Source organism: Caretta caretta, chromosome 16 (genome assembly GCF_965140235.1).
Source record: "Caretta caretta isolate rCarCar2 chromosome 16, rCarCar1.hap1, whole genome shotgun sequence".
In the NCBI taxonomy this organism is placed as follows: Eukaryota; Metazoa; Chordata; order Testudines; family Cheloniidae; genus Caretta; species Caretta caretta.
The window spans coordinates 13846649-13867893 of record NC_134221.1 but is presented as its reverse complement, the minus strand read 5'-3'; positions in this window follow the sequence as shown (position 1 = coordinate 13867893).

Here is a 21245-nt window from a genome sequence, read left to right as displayed (position 1 = left end):
CAGACAGGACAAATATTTATTCCAGGGTACAATATATTTAAATATTTATTCCTGTCCACACTAGAATTTACAGTCATGTTAGCTAACAGGTTAAAACAGAACTCATGATTCAAGTACAGACATATCTTGACATTCAAGAGCCCCCCCCCCTCCCCCGAGGCTGGAGAAGTTGACCATCTAAGCAGCAGAAGTGTCTGGACAGTTTGGTACAACATAGAAAGACTGGGGAGGGTGATGGGCAATGACCCTAAGCAATCACCTTCCATGTGAAATATCATGACCACACCTATTATTTTCCCTTGCCATCATTTCAGGCTTCATTGAGCTACATCCCACATCATCTTCTTATCACCAGTGTACGCAGAACACGATATACAAGGCCAGAGTTCTAGAATCCTTGTTTTACCAGCCCTATGAGTCATTTACTGTAGACCCTCTTGCAGATAGTGAGCACTGCTTCTGCAGACTAGGAATCTTCACCACATCAGGAATGGGTGAGGACGAGATGGACAGTGCTTTTCCATCATAATTTTTCCCAGTGCTAACATTCTGGAGGCAAACTTTCAGAAGGGCACCTTGGGAGAAGAATGAAGTTCCTGCCCTTGCAGCAACATGAGATATGCATCTCATATGGAGACTTGGATGCAGGAGGAGATAAAATGCTACTTCTTTTAAACCTTCGAGTGAATAAAAAAGCCTGATACAAACATTACAGACCAAATTCTGCCCTTATTTGCACCTGTACAGACCCACTGAGTTCAGTAGGTGTGCATGGGACCAGGAACTGACTATCTATGGATGTACTGTGTACCAGATGCTACATGGGTGTAAGCCAACATTGTTCCACTGAAATCAATGGAGCTTTGCTGATTTACACCAGCCAAGGGTCTGGCTCAGCAGCCCCAATTTTTGAACACACGCGGAACAGGACATCCAGATCCCATCTCAGCATTTAGGCACCTGAAATGGAAATTTACACAATTGCGAGCAGCTCCCAATATCCATTTGCAGCATCTGGATATCTTGTTCGGCCATCCATGGTTGAAAGTCTCCTCTGTTAAGGGATGCAGAGGAATAGCTCTGATCCTGCTCCATTTCAGTCAATAGGGGATCGCCATTGATTTCAGCGGGAGCAAGAGTCGGCCCAGAGAAAAAGAGAAATTGGTCAGGAGAGTCAGATGCAACCCCCATCTCCACCTCCCTAGGAAATGCAGAACAGTTGGGTACCAAGGTTTGCCCAGGGCACTGATGCTCAGAAGCACTCATACCCATCTGCACCCAGATGCACAGCTGAGCAAGTCAGTGACAGATGGGGGATAAGTAATATCAAGCAAGAAAACGGCTCCTCCAAGATTTAATCTCCCTGCTCTCTGCTGCAAGGTCAGAGCTCCCAGTTCCTGTTGGGCTTCCCACTTATTACTCGAACATTTAGCAGGTGTCTGGCTCAGGGGACGCAGCCAGCTGGAGGTCTGGAAATCCACTGGGTCTGGATCACAGCCCCATCCCAGAGACAGTATTTTAAGAAAATATAGGAGCAGGGAAAGAGCACTGGAGAAGGTTAAAGAAAAGAGGGAGAGGTGGAGGAAATACCACCTGCTTATTGATCTGGCGATATGAAAGGGGTTTTTCTTCTGGTTCCTGGGCTGGAGACAGGAATCTATTGGATAAAAATCTTTGCTCTCCTGCTGCCCTGGTTTCAGCCTCTCCAGGCTGCTGTTTAATTAGATGAGCATTAGCAGAAAGGCAGCTGTGCAGCAGAGGAGGGGCATGCTTTCTGCCGCTGATATACACCCAGTCCATTAGGGGCGTGCTGTTATTGAAAGACACTGGTCAATGCCATATCAGCTGAACCATCCTTAGGTCTCCTCTTTGCTCCCAACACACACACACACACACACTCTGTCAAATGGGCTGAACACTACTGAAGTCAGCTAAGAAGTGAAAGTGAGCAACCTCTAGTGAAAGAAGCCGACATGCACAGACAGCTCTCTCTGATTTACATGCAGCAGCGCAAGCATCAGTCCCTTCTCCTCCCCTCCATATTCCTGGCTCCCCCACTTTCCCCCGCCCCCCAGTTGCTATGCATTCATTCCTCCAGCTGCAGCTCCTCTTTCAAGCGACAGAAGAGGGAGGCTTCCAGCTCCAGCCCGGACTCCAGTCCCAACTTTGGTGTTATCAATCCCCCAGAACTTGGGCTTTGCAGTAACTGCACCGAGCCAGCCAGCCAGCCACACATCAACCAGCTAACAGAAATCAGCTCCAGACGCCAGCAAGGGAATTCTCCATGCACTTTAAACCATGGTTATTGCTGGTGATCGGTGCTTTTGGGGTTGAATTTTTTGGCTACCATTAACCGCTTCTCTCCTGAATTGCCCGCAACCACATGTAAAACCTGCTACAACACAGAGAATGAGATTCTGATCTCACTAGTGTAAATCTGGAGTGGCTCCACTTACACCAGCTTAAATTAGTTCAGAGTCTGGCCCTGAACAGGCCCCTTAAGGTTTAATACCCTCTATTTGCCGGCTTTAATACACTCAGCAGCCGAATGCCAGCAATGTCGTGCCTTTAGCATCTGCTTGCATCTTATTGATGAAAAATTAAAAACTCATTAGGGGAGGCTTTTCTGTTATTTTCAAAGATATTTTCCCAAATTAAATTAATACTCAGACCAATTTTCAGCGCTCCAGAGTCAGTGTCTACATCTGGCTCTGTGTCTCTAGGATCCTAGGAAAGGTGCTCCGAAGTGCTCAGATACCATAGCTATGGGCACGGAATAAGAACTATGCTAGAACAGCACATTTAATTAGTTGAGCCCCAACATCCCCTTGAGGCAGGGCAGTGTTATCGCCACGTTACAGACAGGGAAACTGAGGCAAAAGCCAACACTTGGCCGAGATCACACGGAGTAAGTGACAAAGCCGCAGCTAGAACCCAGGAGTCCTGTCTCCCAGCCCACTGCTCTAACCACTCAGGCAGAAACATTAATGATTTAGTTGGAGATTAGTCCTGCTTTGAGCAGGGGGTTGGACTAGATGACCTCCTGAGGTCCCTTCCAACCCTGATATTCCATGATTCTATGATGATTCTATGATTAAGGGGCTAAAGTTTGCAAAAAATGTTTTAATTGGCAGGAATAAACACAAGGCCGGATCCCCCGCTGGTGTCAGTCAGCAGAGCACCCTTAAAGAAGCGTAGCTCCATTGACGTTAAGGGAGTTACACCGATTTCCACCACCAGGGGATCTGTCCCAAGACGGCTATTTTCCCCAAAAGGATTCAAGGCATAGAGGGCAAGTTATTAGTATAAAATAAATATTTCAAGCAAAACCAGGACACAGCTGCATCAGCTGTTTTCATTATGCGATATTATCAGTAAGATCTATCAACTCAGCTCAGCCTCCGCCATGGAGCCACAGCCGGCACCTCTATGCTACTCTCCCAGCGCTTCTCTAACTGGTGTCAGCACACCTGTAACTCTTACAGGTCTGGCCTGGCTCTACAAAAACACCGTAGCACCACTGCAGAAAGCAGGAGTCAATTACCTGTTCTTCGCCTCCCTTCTCTACCAGTTCTTCAGACTGAGAGGTCTCAACTGGTAGGAAAGGAAGAGAAAGTTAGTTACCCTACTTTCTCGCATTGCTGCTGTTTTTCTGTGGACATGGGCTCTAAGTGTCAGATTCAGACTTTAAGGTCAGAAGGAAACTTCATGATCGAGTCTGACCACCTGCACATCACAGGCCACAGAACCTCACCCACCCTCTCCTGCAATAGACCCCTAACCTCTGGCTGAGTTACTGAAGTCCTCAAGTCATCTTTTCAGACTATGCCCAGTTACCTGTCCAGCATGAAAGTCGGTGAGCATAGTTAAGGGGACATGAGCTTACCTACCCCAGCAGCATTCCCCAGGCTGAAGGTTCGAAGTGCAAGACAGTAACAAACACACCAGGCCATATGAAGAGGAGACATGCAAGGGACAGCAAGGGACAGGTCAGTACCTTGGCATGAGGAACTATGTGTTGGTTTAACTGACGCACCAGGAAGCCAGAAAAAGGTACAAACCAAAGTGGAAGACAGAGTGGAACCTTAGTGTAAGTCATTCCACCTGTGAGCTGTTGTTTCTGGGCCCCCTATGTAACCAAAGTGGGGAAACAAAAGTGAGAATGCATTCCTCCTGGGACCGCATGAAGCAAGAGAGAGCCGGGGATAGCGAAAAGACACCATCCCGCCTTAAATGGGTGCACATATGCCTGGGCCAGAGTGTTACACCCTCAGATCCAGTTTACTGACATGAATCTTACACTACCTTGCATAGAACAGCTGCATTTAGCCTGTTGCATGAGCTGGATGAAATTCATGGAAAATCAGGGCTAGGCTAGAGGGTGGGGGGCTGAATTATGGATAATTCAGAACAAAGCAGGGGAAATTTGCAACCTCATCCTGAAATTGTCTCCTCTGGCTAAGTGTAGCTAGAACCAACTTCTTGCTACGACGACTCCTGTAATACAGTAAAGGTGAAGGCTGTAGCCCTTCAAGGGCTGCTTTGTCCCTCAGGGTTTAGAGGTGGTGAACTGGCCAGTAAATGGGGGAGAGCTCTAGGAATAACCTCTCCCAGAGAATGATGCACCCACACAATGACACTGCAGCCACACAACTGGGTTGCACATGTGCAGAACGACAAGCACACACAGTGGGGCGCATGTGCTGACAATAAGTCACAAAATGTCTTGTGTACACAGAGAAACACAATGGCATAGAAGGCACCTACACACAGAATGAGGTGCATCTACAGAATTATATCCACTGAGTGTTGCCTACACATACTCACAAAAACTACACACTCACAAATGCAGGCACCAGTCCATCCCCCCACCCCCACCCACACACTCTCAATGTCACACTCTTACTCAAAGAGCAACATGCAGGGGTTGGCAGGAAGGAGTCAATGTTTGCAAAGAGATACTGCAGCATGGTAGGAGGAATTCCCTCAGTTATTTCCTACACTGACACTGTTGGGGAGGGGGTAAGCAGTGGGATCTCAGAGACCCCTGGGTGGGAACTGGTGGCAAATGCTGACTTTTAAAAAAAGTGACTCCCCTCTGCTAACAAACTGCTACATATGCACAGTGCCCCCTCCCCACCCCAACTGATGCTCGCTCGCAATGGGACATTCAAAATGGCATAGGACCCTGGGCACCCAACTTCCACTGACTAAACTCCCTTCGGTGCGTGTGAAGGGGGGGGTGGACTGGTGCCTGCAACTGTGGGTGTGTAGTTTTGGGAGTACAACACTCAGTGCACATGTGCACACACACAAAATCCCATCCACTTGTCGACGCGCCACTCAATAAACAAGCACCAACACACACGCACACACACACACACACACACACACACCCCGCATCAATTCACAACACAGATTAGTTCTCCAAGGTAATCCACATGGGGCTGCCTCATCCCAGCCCCCTAGAGCTCAGTGGGAACTCTGCTCGTCACAGGTATGCTGGAAAGCCTTGTGCATGAGAGCCTGGGGGTAATTATATGCCAGGGGAGTGCCTGACTCAAATCCTTCCTGACCCAAGGCTGCAAAGTTCTACTGATCGATCACACAGATGCACTTTCATTTTCCTCAGGCGTTTCGCTGACGGATGGAAAAATCAATGCCCCACAGAAGAGAAAGGGGGGGGGCAGAGAGAGGAAGAAAGTGAGAGCAGGAGATGGAGGGAGAGAGCAAGAAGGAAGAGCAAGGAAGCAGGAGTAGAGGGAGAAAGTTCAGAAGAGTGGATGGAGGGTTGAGAAGGGACTAGGGGAATGAGGATGGGTTTTGAGGGGTCTTTGGCTAACTCCTTCTGCATCTGCTCAGCAACGGGGCCTCCAAGCCTCTCCCTGGACAGAGCCAATAACAGAGCAAGGATTCTGTCAAGCACCTAGGGCACAATCTGCTTTCATATGCAGAGATCGCCCCCAGGCTGGGATACTCCCATGGTTCCCTTCGACAGCTCACAGCACCCAGCATGGAAGCTTCATGCAAGTGCCATGGGCAGAAACCCCTCTTGGGTGCCCAGATGTTTTCTGCAGAGGCACCTCCCACTTGGCACATGGATGGCATCCTGAGTTATTGCCCAGGGAGAGATTTGGGGATGGAATCCCGTCTCCCTCGATTTGAAGTGCACAGATTGCAAGCAGCTTTGCTGATACACCAGGCTCTTGCGATTCAATCCCCAGCCACTGTCCCCCACCCACCAATCTGGAACTAGAATATTTCTGCCAATGCATCTCTGTCCTGGCTGGCAATGAACCCTGCTCTCCCAGTAATGAGCCTATTTGGAGCAGAGAATAAAGAGAGTGTTGTTTATTCACATGAATAAAGATTAAGCTGAGACCCACACAATTCATTGCACTTCTAAGGCCAGTGGATTTCAGAGGGACAGTCAGAAGATTCTGCATTACCCTCTCACCCTGGTGTTCCTGACTCTTCATATTATTTATAATTAGGTTTGAACTGTTCATGTGACAATGGCAGGTTCGGACCCACCCTATACACAGGAACATTTCAGCTCTAATCTCCTGAACCTGAACCAAATGTTCTAGAGAGCGGCACAGCTTGATTCAGACAGGTTGGGCTTTTCCAGTGTACTGTACCCTAGTAATAAATTAACATTACCATGATGAGATGGGCTTTTAATAGATTTCACTGCCATCGCCCCTTGCCCTCTGAGTGGGTGCCATACCGTTTTATCAATGCACCCCAGTCCTCACCTGCTCCTTCCTGCCAGGCCAGTCCTGAGGCTCTTGATCAGAGCCTGCTAACTGTGCCAAATTCTGTGGTGGTTTTGTGATGGACTAAGACAAAACCACCACTCTTTCACTTGCACTTGCACTTTCACTGATTGGGATCTGTATTCCTGTCTCAAGAGGAGAAGGCACCGAGTGCCCTGTTACTGCATTTGCCTTCCAGTCTTGGCCAGCGTACTGCCCATTTGACTACCTCCATAATTAATGGCCGTAGGGAGCACGCCTAGCATTTACACCACAGGACTGAGTTAGGAATCCTGGGTTCTCATCCTGACTCTGCCACTGTCCCACTGAGTGATCTTGGGCAAGTCGTTTAACGTCTCTGTACCTCAGTTTCCCCATCTGTAAAATGAGGATAAATCATATTTGCCTCCAGAGGTGTTATGAGGCTGTTCTTTATTGATTTCAGCAAAGTGCTTTGAGATCCCTGCATGCAGGACGCTAGGGGAGTGTGAGTATTGTAATGTCAAATGCTAACAGATTAGAGTCAACAACGTTTCCCGGTCATCATCCAGCCACACGCAACCCTTCCATGCAATATCTGGTTACGTTGATGGCTCTGGTTATTCATCAAGGTAAGAAGGCAGAGGGCCCAATTAACTCCCCAAAGAGCAGGATTTGTATTAGAAGAACTTTCAGGCTGGCATTTTCTGCGCTTCCAAAAGGCCTATAAACCCTAACCCTCCCCTCAGAGAAGTGTGAATAGAGGAGAACAAATACAGTGAAACGATCTAAACAAAAGCCATGGTGCTAACCCGACGCACGCTCCAACGCCGCTGTAACATTTGGCTTCCCTTGCAACGTCTTCCTCACCCCTCACCTGTTAGTTTGAGGCCGGATTCTGCCACCCTCACTTATGCAGAGCAGAATCACTAGTTCCAATGGGAACTACTTACGAGGCAGACCTGGGCCTTTGGACTGCGAGCTGTTCAGAGCAAGGATCTTGGCTGCAAAGCACCTTGCACATGCAAGCTAGGTCACCCAACCTCTCCTCCTCCTCCTCCCATGCCAAAGTGCCAGGTAGGCATTAATCCACAAACGAATAACCTAAACAGGACTGGCTCAGCCAAGGAGGTTCGCATCTGTGTTCAGCCTGAGAGCACAAAGGAGTAAAGAGCAAAGCTGCAGAGAAAGCGTGGGCTTAAGGGTCTGATCCTGCGAGTTAAGGCGTTCGGCACTTCTTAGAATCAGGCCTCACATCTGCAGTGAAACCCTTTTCCAATAGACTCCCATCCACCCACCCATCACAAGTACAGAGAGGCAATGGCCCATAGGCAACTGGGCCCATCTAATTCTTTGGATCACCTGGCACTGAGCAGCACAGCCCAAGTGACTTGAGGCCTGCTGTCGAGGAGACAGAACAAACCCCTGTCGCACTGCCACAGATGTCACAGTGCCGCTCATGGTTCCCGGGACATCAACAGCATCCTGAAAGGATGAGCGTCAGACCCTAGGAGTGGGAGCCAGCAAAGCCCTTTAAACATAGAATGCTGACTCCCTCCACTGAGGGAACAACCTGGCTTATCACAGGCAGACAGGAAAGCTTCTCTCCTCCATAGCCCCCAGTGTAAACCTCCGTGTTCTTCCTTTCCTCATGGGGACCCCTCCATCACCACACATGTTCTTTACCACACGCCTCCAGATCACCCCTCTTCTCAGCACTATCTTCACACTATGTCTGCCTCGTCTCAAGGATATCTCAGTCCCCGCCCCCCAGTTCTACATCTCTCCTTCCATCAGAGCCTGAGTCTGGCAACCCATGGACTTCAAAGGATCATGTAGATACGCCCCAGTGAGGCGGGAGCTATGGCAAGCCTCCCTTCACCAAGTGAAGGTCTGATTTCCCCATGACTGTCCAGCTGCACCTGGAGGATCCTGGCTGCGGGGTGCAAAGAATGGGGGCCAGCGTTCTGCACAGTGGCTGCATATCCCTGCAGCCATTTGGCAAAGCCATTGCCTTTCCCATGCTCCTGGAGCCGACGGGGGACAAGAAAAACTTTGAAGAATGAGAAAGACTCTGGCTCCCTTACATCCAAGAGGGTTGATTAGGAGATTTCAGGAGAATGGGGAACAGTCCCTGGATTAGAGCTACGGGCTTCAAGAGGAGCTGCTGAGTGAGAAAGCAGAGGGCTGGAGTCACTACAACTGAAAAGGGAACGCTGCGTATTATAAATAGCTGCCTAGCTGGCAGCACATCTGATCCGGGCACAGACTCCAGGAGGCTGTGCGCGGTCTGGTTGGGCTATTCTTAGGGGGGAGATTTTAAACTTGTTTGTTACCATCATTGTTTGCAGAGGAGACAGGAATCCCAGAGAGGTTTGGTTCGGTTTGTATTGTAGAATGTGGGTGAATTTCCAGTGAAGGGGCAAATTTTGCTGGGAAAAAGGCCAGGGCTGGTGGGGGCAATTGCCATTGCACCTTCTCCCTCCTCTGCTAGCCCGAAACATGGCTAGCGAGTCTCAAAAATAGGTGAATAATACAACAAATAGTAACGATAGTTACACTGGCGCGGAATGTGGCTCGAAAGTCAACCATGGGAAGAGGGAGTCAAGACGCCAGGGTTCCGCGCCCAGCTCTCCCATTGACCAGAAGGGGACCTTAGGAAAGTCACTGAGGGCAAAAAGTTTTCAAAAGTGGCTAATGATTTGAGGTGCCTCAAGGTGGCATTTCCAAAGGTAATGAGCACTGGCCTTGTGTTGCTGCTGGGAGTGGGAGCCGAGGGAGGCCGGAGCTGAGAACTTGTGAAAATCCCACTGATTTTGTCTTAAAAAAGACAATCAAGGCACCTCAAAACCAGTGACCACTTTTGAAAAACATTGGCCTAAATCTCAGTGGCTCAGTTGCCCCATGTGGAAAATGAGGGCACCCTTCTACAGCCCGGGCCTTGTGAATAAGTCAAGTCTCTGCTGAATTGCCTTGAGATCCCTGACTGAGGCACACTCTGGAACAATGAAACAGTACACACAGCACCCTTTGTCTCAGAGCCCAAAGGCTTCACAGGTTATGGACCTGATCTGATAGCCAGTGCTGGGCACCCTCAACTCCCATTAAGGGACCCACCCCGCAAAGTGCCAAGTGCCTCTTGCAAGTGGCTGAATGACATCTCCCAGAGCAAAGGGCATCCAGCACCTTGCACAGTCAGTCCCTCCTGATAGGGGTCTCAGCCCTTCTCAGGATCTGGCCTGAAGCAAACAAGAAGTGAGGCGCTCAGTACTGCACAAAATAGAGCCGGTGAGCATGAGCCGATGGCCCTTACCTTGTGGAGGTTAACTGGAGCTTTGGCTGAGCAAGGGCCAACTTGGGTCAGGGTCAGAGATCCAGGCAATGGGATACTGAGGTGGATCTGAGGCATTTCAGTCACAGATGCGGGGACACTTAAAAAATACACAGGAACAAGCTACCCGAGCCCTGTAACGAAATCCCTGGCTGGGTAATGGCAGCTCAGTCCCTCAAGGAGAGCCACGCTCAGCTTTAGCGAGGACTGAGCCTGGCTGAAACACACCAGCCTGGATCAAAATCTACTGGCCCACCCTTTGCCATCAGGCCAACGACGGACACATGAACGCTACTGACCCGCTCAAAAGGACTGATCCCCGGGCTAGTGGGCAAAGTGAATATTGAGTGTCTAAGACCAAGGACTGGGCCAGAACCGCTTCACTGGTGGAGCCGAGGCTGGCGTGTGGCTAAAACGGAATCAAGCCCAATATCCTTGTCCCTAGTCTGTGGAGAGGGAAGCCGGCACAGGGATGGTTCTGCACCACCGGAGGCGGGGACAGCAGGAAGCCGAGAGTTAAAACTTAGAGGAAGTTTTCCGCAGGCCCCCGCGCCCGGAGCACTGGGAGAGAACCGCTGCTTTTCGGCAGCAGAGGGACTGCGTGTGGAGAAGCAACAGGGGGAAAGTGGGGCGTGGGAGAGAGGAGGGGAAGCAGAGCGAAATGATGGAGGGGGAAGCACAAATAGAAAGGGGGGAACCGTTGGGCAGCAGCAGAGCAGGCTGGCTCCCCAGCCTGGGCTCTGTCCTCACAGCCCAGCGATGGCTCATTAATCACTCAGCACAGCTACAAGAACGAAGGGCCTTCTGAGCCTCCGCCAATCCCCGCGCCGTTACTAGGGAAACGACCTTTACCCTTCAGAGGCTTCAAAGGCTTTCTTTTTTTTTTCCCCCTGGATTTTTTTTTTTTTTTCAGTTGTTGTTGTATTTTTTTCCCCGGGAACAGTTGGCATCAGGGCTCAGATCATGTGAAAAGAGAGAGCGAGAGAGACAGACAGAGGAGAAGGATAATCAAGAGAACAAGTGGAATCGCGACGGTTTGCGAGGCGGATGGGCTTCTGAAAGGAGGCGGCGGGGAGAAACAGAAAGAAGAAAGGGGCGATAACTAGTGAAAATCATTATTTATATAGGGAGAGTTTGCAAACCCACTTTGCATCTCTGTCATAAATTATTCATCTGTATATTTCTCCCCACCCTCCTCTCTTGTTAGGAAGCTACAAAGAGGCTGGCGCGGTGGTTGGGCGGCGTTACGGACGTGGTGCCGGAGCTGGAGCTGCTTCGAAGATCCTCCCATCACTGCCATCCGCAGAAAGGGCGGACTTCCTCCAAGGATTTGGGTTACAGTTTTAAACAAGGATTCCAAACTCCCCTGCATGCCCCCGCGCACACATGAAACCACCAATGAGAGGCTCCAGAGAAGCCAGCCTTGAAGGGCAGAGTGAAGGTGAAACTGACTAAGGGGCTTCCCAGGGGCCCAAAATCGAATGATGCTGAAACGTGACATAGCTGCTGTCACCCTCTCACCTTGTGTTTGGAAGAAGGCCCCTTAACCACCCAGATTCAGTTAATGCAAACAGAGCGACCTCCCTTGGGTGGGTTGTTTGGTTGGTTCTTTTGGCAGGGGAAGGTGACCGAGGAGGGTTGCTTACCCTTCTCCACACAGTGTGGAAAAATCTTAGATGTGGCAAGGACTCCTTCCATCCTCTTGTGCAGCCATCTAGGATACAGGCATCCCTGCAGGGACAGCATCCCACCTCCTCCCATCCACATCTAGGTTACAAGCATCCCTGCAGGGACGGCATCCCACCTCCTCCCATCTACATCTAGGTTACAGGCATCGCTGCAGGGACTGCATCCCAACTCCTCCCATCCACATCTAGGTTACAGGCATCCCTGCAGGGACTGCATCCCACCTCTTCCCATCCACATCTAGGACCCTCTGCAGCGCATCTCCTCTTGCACCCACTCAGGGGACACACACCGGTGAAGAGAGGGTATAGGGATCCTACCACCTTCCCCTATACCCATTCACCTCTTCTGCACCCCATGGACTCTCCTACCCAGCATAAAAGGTAGAGGTTGTACTTGGCTCCTACTCACATAGCAGCGCAGGGACTATACTCCCCTCCTACCCACCTACTCTAGTCTTCACACACCCCAATCTGTGGAAGGACTGTAGAGGGTTGCTACCATCTCCAAATGCTCCAGTCCCATCACAAATTAGAGGTCTGGGACCGGCCCTATGTCCTCATGTTCCAGGAAACTGCAGGACACATTCAGGGCTGCTACTGTCTCACGCACACACAGCACGTGTCCCAGTGCAAGGACTATGGCTGCCCTCTCCTCTGCCTGCACGCACAGCCGTGCACGGATTGACAAGGGCTGCAGACATCTCCTTCTGTACCCATGCCTTCATGCACAAAGCAAGTATGCCAGGTCTCATTGAGCATATGGCTGCATGTCTGCCAGCCCAGCAGCAATGTTGATGAGGAATGAGATGGCAAGAAGAATCCAGTCTGGAAGAGCAAACAGTGTTGGGAACAGAACAGACAGCTCCTTGTCTAATTAAAAGCTTCTGATCTCTTCTCATGATACACGGAATGGAAACATGGGCTCTCACTCTGGAGAGAGGGGGAAAGCTAGGAGCTAGATAACAAAAAGGGCTTCCGGATAACCTACAGAAAGACAGAAGAACCAGCAAACAAGCAGGGAGCCAATGAATGGGGGAAGAGAAGACTGGGAGGAATTGTACACTGCAATGGGCTGCCCAGGGTAGAAGAAGAGATGTTGGAGATACAGATCAATGGAGAAAAGAGGATCAACTTATACATGGCTCAGAGCAGGGAGAGAAAAATTCTCTGGACCCTGCATTGATAGTCATGATGATATACCAATGGGAGAAAGGGCATGTTGTGATTTAACCATAGGAATGGAGGAGGTAAGCTAGCTGGCCTTGGGTTTGCTATTATTTGTGGTTTTGTTCCATGCTGGTACATGGCAGCTCGATACCATGGTGATGGCAGTGTAAGGAACGCGAGAGTTCGAATGGATCTGCTTGCCATTCCTTTACGTGGCTGCATGTCCAAAGTATTTATGAGCCCAGAGAAATAGAATTTGATGCTGAAGAGGGTAGTGGTGGAGCACTGTGGGTACTGACAAAGTAGTGGGGAGAAAAGGACAGTCCACAACAGGCATTTGCTATAGACCCCGCAGGACTTGGGGGGGGGGGGAAGAGAACCGGGGGGTCGGGGAGGAAGATTCCTGAACTGACTATCAAAGATACTTGTACTCATGGGGCACCTTAACTACCCGGACATCTGTTGGGTGACATATACATCAAACCTAGCCAAAGCAGCTCCTTAGCTACGGAGAGGACAATTTAAGGATCATGGAAGGAGAGAAAGGTCAAGGATCTACTCACCCATTGAGGATGTGAGTTATTGGGGCGCTTAGCATGGCATGATCATAAGCTGCCCTGTCCCCCTCAGTGTCCGCTCTCCATTCACTTTTCTTTCCATTTAGCAGATCCCCTCCTAACTAAACTCACCCCTACTCCCCCCAAAAAATCATGACATTAACATGACACTTGCGGTCATCACATGGTTCACTATGCTGGTATTTTACCCCTACCCCCACCCTGCGCCTGTCCTCAACGCTGTGCTCTTTGGGCAGGGACTGTCTGCTCCTGCGTACAGCACCTAGCACAAGGGACCCCATTCCTGGTTGGCCCTTCGGCCCTATCATCACAAACATGATGAGTAGTAATACAAAAAGCCAAGCTACTTGAATTCACCATGGTGAGGACACTGCAGCACAAGGGTATTCATTTCCCAGCAAACAAGGAACGTATTTAGCCCGGCACGATGGAGCTGTGCCTGCTTATGCCAGCTCCAAATTTGGCCCTATGCATGCGAGCAAAGGCTGTGGAAACCCACCAGACACAACAGACTCCAACCCCTATGAAGAAAGAAAATGGCAAGGAACAAGCAAGTGGCCAATTGGGCTCCTCGGCCAGGGACTGCTCCCATCTGAGAAATCAGAGAGAACCTGTTCTGGAAGTGGAGGTGGGGAAGGAAGGACTCGAACAAGAACCTGCAAGTTAGTTTCAGGCTTTCAAGGAAATGATAAAGGCAGCAAACCCTGCCTCCCATCCCGCCCCCCCCCCCCCCCCCCCCAGACACCACGGGGGAGGATTGTCAGAGGCAGGGGCTCTGCACTTCACCAGTATCTCAAGTTGGGCCTCCAAAAACCACTAATCACTTTTGAACATTGAGGCCAAAGTGACTGTAGGAGATTTAGTGTGGTCTCCTGGATTTCTTTTCAAATGTGGAAACAACTGCTCATCACATGTCCAGCCTGAGGTATTACCTCTCTGCACCAGGGGAAACTGCTTTTCATTTCAGTCTAAGGCCAGATCTACATTCCAGTCTTATGCCAGTGTAGCTATATTGGCCGTGGGTATAAAGAGGTGAGATCCCTGATCCACCCAGCGGGGCCAGCAGAAGCCCCCTCTGCTGCTGTGGCTACACCAGCAATGCCGTGCTTTTACCATGATGGCTTGTTTCACCCAGGAGGGGTGGTTTTACTGTACCACTTCGGCTCTGGCCACGCTAGGACCACTTTGCCCGCGTAGTACACCAGTATTCCTCTGCTGGTATAGCAGTCCCAGTGCAGACGAGATCGAAGCCATGTAAGTACTGAACTCTCAGGCAAAGACCCTGTAATGAGCACATACAATGAACGTTAGCCAACAAAAAGGTCAGATTTGCAAGTGCACAGGAGGAGTCAGGGCACAAGGAATGCCACACCCACAATGTGTGCCCTGGCCCAGGGACAGCCCAGAATCGAGAGGGGAAGAATAACCCCTGCTCCCTCCTCAAGTAGTGCTAGCACTCCTGAGAGATGCTAGGTGCCTGAAAGGAGGTAGGGAGGGGCAGGGCCGTGGCCATAGATCTGCTCCACATTGCATCTAGCCAGGTGTGGAGGAGTGGCCCAGGCAGTGGGTATACCGGTGTGCAATGCATAGATCATAGAATATCAGGGTTGGAAGGGACCTCAGGAGGTCATCTAGTCCAACCCCTGGCTCAAAGCAGGGCCAGTCCCCAATTTTTGCCCCAGATCCCTAAATGGCCCCCTCAAGGATTGAGCTCACAACCCTGGGTTTAGCAGGCCAATGCTCAAACCACTGAGCTATCTCTCCCCCCGAGGGCACCTGGGGAGAAGTCAGTCTGCCAGAATCACCTCTGGGGACTGACTGCCGCACAGCCTCTACTACCCACTCAAACATGTTGAGGGTGCCTAGGACAGAGCTTTGCCCAGATGAGCAGGGAGATAACGTAGGCCAGGTTTTCATTAGAGATCAGCATGTTGGGTGCTGAGCTCTTAGGGCCAGATTTTCCCAAGTGTTGCCCTAGGAGCTGGGCACTGCTGAGAATCTGGCCCAGACTGTGGGTGCCGAGCACTCGAAAATCTGCCCCTTAATCACTCCGTAGCTCCATCCCCCATTTGTAATATGGGGATAATATTTCCTGGACGCACACGGCGGCAGCGAGGATAAAAAGAGCACAGACCCTACTGTTCTTCCTCTGGGTCTGTAACGCAGGGAGGAGTTTGGGTAATGGTTATTGGGAGCTCTTTAGATCAAGTCACCGAGACTTTACCATAAGGTACAAAACTATGGGCTTAGATGGTCAAAAGTAAGAATTTTTTAAATGCCTATGTGATTTAGGAGCCTAAATTGCATTTCCCCCAAAGTGATTTAGGACCAGGTTTTTAAAGGTATTTAGGTGCCTAAAGATGTAAATTGAAAGTCACACTAGGAGACCATCTGCATCTTTAGGCATCAAACTACCCTTAAAAATCTGGCCCTTGGCCATTTGGGAACTTCAGTCTCATTGGAAGTCAATGACACTTAGGTGGTTTTGAAAGCTTTCCCCAATGTCTGCATTGTAAGACCATCTACACAGATGCTCGCTAACTCCCTACATTTTTTTCCCAGCATACACTCACTGGGCTCACACCTGCATTCATGGCTTCCTATGAATAACCAGCACTGCTCCATAGGGATGGACCCCTAACACTTCTGTGTCCCAGGCATACCACCTGCTCAAAATGAGTCCTGCAAGGTAGCTGCATCCATTTTTCCAAATTTCGTAAGAGCAACTTAGGGAAAAAAAGATGAAACTTGGAAGGGAAAAACTGCCCTTTTCAGCTGAATTTCCACAGGAGTCTTAAATTTTGCACATCATTGGAGTGTCCAATTTGCTTGTGCAAAGGAAGCCTTGTGCATGTGCATGAAAATTTTGCAGGGGCAATTTAAGAGGTGCCTTGGGAAAAGTATGGCTTTTAAAAGGTTAAAGCAGCAGCAAACTGCCCCTTTTCAGGGATGACCAAGTGTCCGTTATTTTCTGAAAGCAGCCAGCATCTCTTTCCATGGCTGAAACACCAGACGTCAGATACAGCACGTGTCTATTTATCAGAAGAAAAGCCGAATATTTCCGCTAACACAAGATTATTGCCAGCGCTGGGATTTTTCCCTAACCTCCAGCTACAATGCTCTGAAAGTGGAACCGCATACAAAATATACCTCTCCCCCCACCAACTCTCAGAGTTGGGTCCCCGCTTCCTCCACAATAAACAATTTTGCATATATTTAAACCTCCCTGCTCTGGTTTTCAACCCTTTTCGCCTCCACCTTCCCCACCAAAGAAATTACAAAAATCCCTCATTTATCTCTTTTTTCCTTGCACCTCCATCTATCAGTGTTTCAAAGGCAGTCTCCTTGAATGTAGAGCAGAGCAGGAGATGGGGAACTTTAATGGGAATCCACTCCTGACTGTGCAAACCCACACAGAGCGAGGACAGGCGACGCTGCATTTGCATACATATTAAACGAGAGCAGTAAAAAATGCAGACGTGCAAACCATTTGGACATGGCTCGCCTCGGCAATGCGCCCTGCCAGGGAATCAATCTTCTGGTTTCTTAAAGGGGAAAAACCTGCAACGGAATGAAAAAGCAGAGCCAGAAAGGTTCCTGATTGGGAACGCGTTCGATCTTTCGGGGATGATCCATCCTTCTGCCTTCACTCAAAAGGGCTTCTGTGCAAAGGTTACTGCGTAGGAAAGAGCTAAGCCCCAGGCACCAAGCTCCAGACTCCTCCTCATACCAGGGGCGTGTTGCACCATGGGTTTCCACACAGCCACCACGCACTCCAAGCAACAGGGGTCATGAGCAACAGGGGTCATGTGGTCTGACAACCAGAAGGAGCCTGTATTCTAATCCCACCTCAGCCACTAATGCGCTGCGTGATTTCAGACAAGTGACTCCATCTCCTTGTGCCTTAGCCAAGCTCACGAGGAGTTGAGAGGCAGGAACCTCACTGAAAAGCAGATGCCACACTTGAGCTGAATTTTGCTGGAGAAACCACCACCCAGACATTGAAGAATCCAAAGTCATTTTGCAGCTCCACCAGAAGTTAACTCTTCTAATATGGAAAAAGGAACAAATTTGACACCTTGGATTGGGCAGTCCTCTGTCCCTGGGAACTCCACAAATCAAGACACAGCCTTGATAGTGAGGATCATGAACATGGGCTTGATCCAAAAAATCAATGGGAGTCTTTCCACTGCCTTCTGTGGGTTCTGGACCAGGCCCTACTGTCTGTATTGATTGTGTCTGAGCAACATGAATAACCACACACTAACCTCACAAAGTTCTCTCCCTGGGTTCAGTGTCTCATTTGTGATGGGTTCTCTGGAGTCTCTCATGTTGTTCCAAAGTCCTGCTCAAGAGATGTTCTGGATGTCCTAAGGTCAGGACATTACAACCAACAGAACAAATAAATACAATAGGGCAGAACAAATACTTCCTGGGCATGTTAGCTGTTATGTGATGGACCAGATTTTCCAATCCTTATGCAGGCAAATCTAAGGACTTCAAGGTATGCACGTTCACATGTGTAAAGACTGCAAGATCAGTAACAATTTTCTGACACTCAAGGAATTGCAAAGATAAAAGCAATATTCAGGGAGTGAAGATGCAGGATACAATGAATATTTCTCATCTGCACCTGTGGGGGATATTTGGGACAGATGGTCTGGTTCTGCATAACCATTTTGGATGAGATATATATTTACTCACTGCTGAAAAATGGCTTTCAACATGTGTGTCAAGTTTTGCCTACACACCCATAGTGACAGAAAAACAAGGGTCACACATGGAAGATATAAGGCATGCAAAGATTTGTTATTCAGGGTGTACGACAAAGAATTTCTGAGGAACATGGCTAGTTCTGGACACACTTGCATCATGCATGCATGAGCTTTGCATCATGTATGTGTGATCCACACACACTTTTGCTGGCAATGGACACTTGTCAGTAACCACTGCTTTGCATCACTATTTTGGGGGAGTTCTGTGGCCAGTGGCATGCAGGAGGTCAGACTAGAGCACAGTAGTCCCCCTTCTAGCCTTAGAATCCGTGAATCATTCCTAAAGCTTTGATTTTTCTGCAAATGTTCCTCTGAAAGGCAGGAACATGCAGAAGGCTACTATCCATCCTCAAAAGTCCTGACAAATTCCCATGAGATTAGAGCAAGTGACTTTGGATAATCACCTGAAAAGTGAAAATATTCACTATCCCCTCCCCCAGTCTGCAATCTTCAGAGAAGTCTCACAACAGATACCAAGTAACGGGGACTCAGTAGCATCCTCGAGAGACAAGGCGGGTGAGGTAATATCTTATTGGACCAACTTCTGCTGGTAAAAGACAAACTTCTGAGCTACACAGAGCTCTTCTCCTGGGGCCAGCATGGCTACAACCACATTGCAAACATTAATGGTGTCGTGTCTCCCTATGCGTAAGAGGCAGCATGAGGTGCCCTTTAAAAACTATTAAGTGAGGTGAAAGGAACTGGATTGACAGTTCAGAGACTGAAGTGAAGCGTGGGCAGCAGCCATCCAAGCATCCTTGCACCAGCCATCGTGTGTGCAGACGCATATGCGTGTCCGTGTGTGCGCGCAAAAAAAACGGATCAAATCTCCACAGATTGTTCAGTCCTTCATCCTTCTACAGAGCCTTCCAACAAGAGTGCCAGTCAAAGGCCATGTGTGATGCTGGTTTCTGTGCCACAGGTCACTTAGGAACTGAATGAGGACCTGCCATCTTGTTTCACATACTATCTGTCACAGGCTCATCATAGAATAGGAATTTTGATCCTAAGAATCCCCACTGACGTTTCCACTCTAATTCTCACTCTATCAAGAATCCTCCATTCTCTGCTCTCCACCCGAACCACAACCATCCTCCTTCACTCAAGGATAGGACAGGAGGTCCCATTTCAGCCAAACAATCCTCCTCCTAAATTATAGGCTCTCAGACTTTAAGGCCAGAAGGGACCATCCTGATCATCTAGTTCTGACCTCCTGCACATTGCAGGACACAGAACCTCACCCACCCAGTCCTGTGACAGTCCCCTCACCTATGGCCGAGTTACTGAAGTCCTCAGATCATGATTTAAAGACTTCAGGTTACAGAGAACCCACCCTTTACACTAGTTCAAATCTGCAAGTGACCCATGCCCCATGCTGCAGAGGAAGGGGAAAAAAACCCACACAAAAAACAGGGCATCTGCCAATCTGACTCGGGGGGAAATTCCTTCTGATCTCAAATCTGGAGATCAGTTAGCCCTGAGCATGTGAGCAAGACCCACCAGCCAGGCACCTGTAACTCACAGCCCTCCCCATCTAGTAGTGTCCCATCACTGGCCTTTGGAGACATTTGCCGCTAGCAGTCGCAGATCGGCTACATGCCATTGTAGGCAGGCTCATTATACCACCCGCTCCATAAATTTATCACGCTCAGTCTTGAAGCCAGTTAGGTTTTTTGCCCCCACTGCTCCCTGTGGAAGGCTGCTCCAGAACTTCACTCCTCTGATGCCTTCATCTAATTTCAAGCCTAAACTTGTTGATGGACAGTTTATATCCATTTGTTCATGTGTCCACATTGATGCTTAACTTAAATAACTCTGCTTCCTCCCTGGTATTTAGCCCTCTGATGTATTTAGAGAGAGCAATTATATCTTCCCTCAGCTTTCATATGGCTAGGCTAAACAGCCAAGGGCTTGGAGTCTCCTCTCCTAAGTTAGGTTTTCCATTCCTCTGATCATCCTAGTAGTAGCCCTTTTCTGCACCTGTTCCAGTTTGAATTCATCTTTCTTAAACATGGGAGACCAGGATTGTGCACACAGTATTCCAGATGAGGTCTCACCAGTGCCTTGTATAATGGTACTAACACTTCCCTGTCTCTACTGGAAATACCTCGCCTGATGCATTCTGATTACATTAGCCTTTTTTGCAGCTGCATCACATTGGTGACTCATAGTCATCTTGTGATCCATCAAACTGCCTACCAGTGGAGTGCTACTTAGCAGTGCAAGGCCCCCACTCCATAGGGCTGACCAAGACGTCACATCCAGAAACTGACCTCCTTTCTTTAGGCTGCCAAGCCGTGTGATGGCCGCCATTTTGGCGAACACAGTGGGGACTGAACCAGGGACTTCCAGAGCAAAACCAACATACTCCCTACCTCTAGCCCCACAAAAAAACTACACTACATGTAACGGAACAAAGCTGGGCCAAATCTTCACCCTATTCATTTGCTTGTATGCTGTAACCTCATTCCCTACCCTTCACTTGTTTGTGGTTTATAGCGTATGTCTACATGGCGAGCTGGAGGGGTAAATTCCAGTTTGAGGAGACATACCCGTGGCTAGCTCTGATCAAGTCAGCATGCTAAAAATAGAGCATAGCTGCAGTGCCAAAGTGGCTGGGGGGGGCGCTAACCGGCCCGCGTATATGTCCGTCTAAGTCCCTAGGCATGTACTCGGTAGCAAGCCCCTCCCATCTACCGCTACACTCTGCTTTTAGCATGCTGCCTTTATCAGAGCAGGCATGGTCCAGCTTGAAGTGTAGGCATACCCTTAGACTGTAAAGCCCATCTGGGCTCTCTCTCGTGTTTATACAGCGCCCAGCACAACACATTCCCGCTCCCCAGTGGGAGCTACCATAATAATATTGATTGCTAGTATTATATTCTGATTAACCCTTTAAAATAATGACTCTCATTCAAAGGGCAACTGGCAAGGATTTACAAGAAGCAACATGTAGAATACCATTCAGA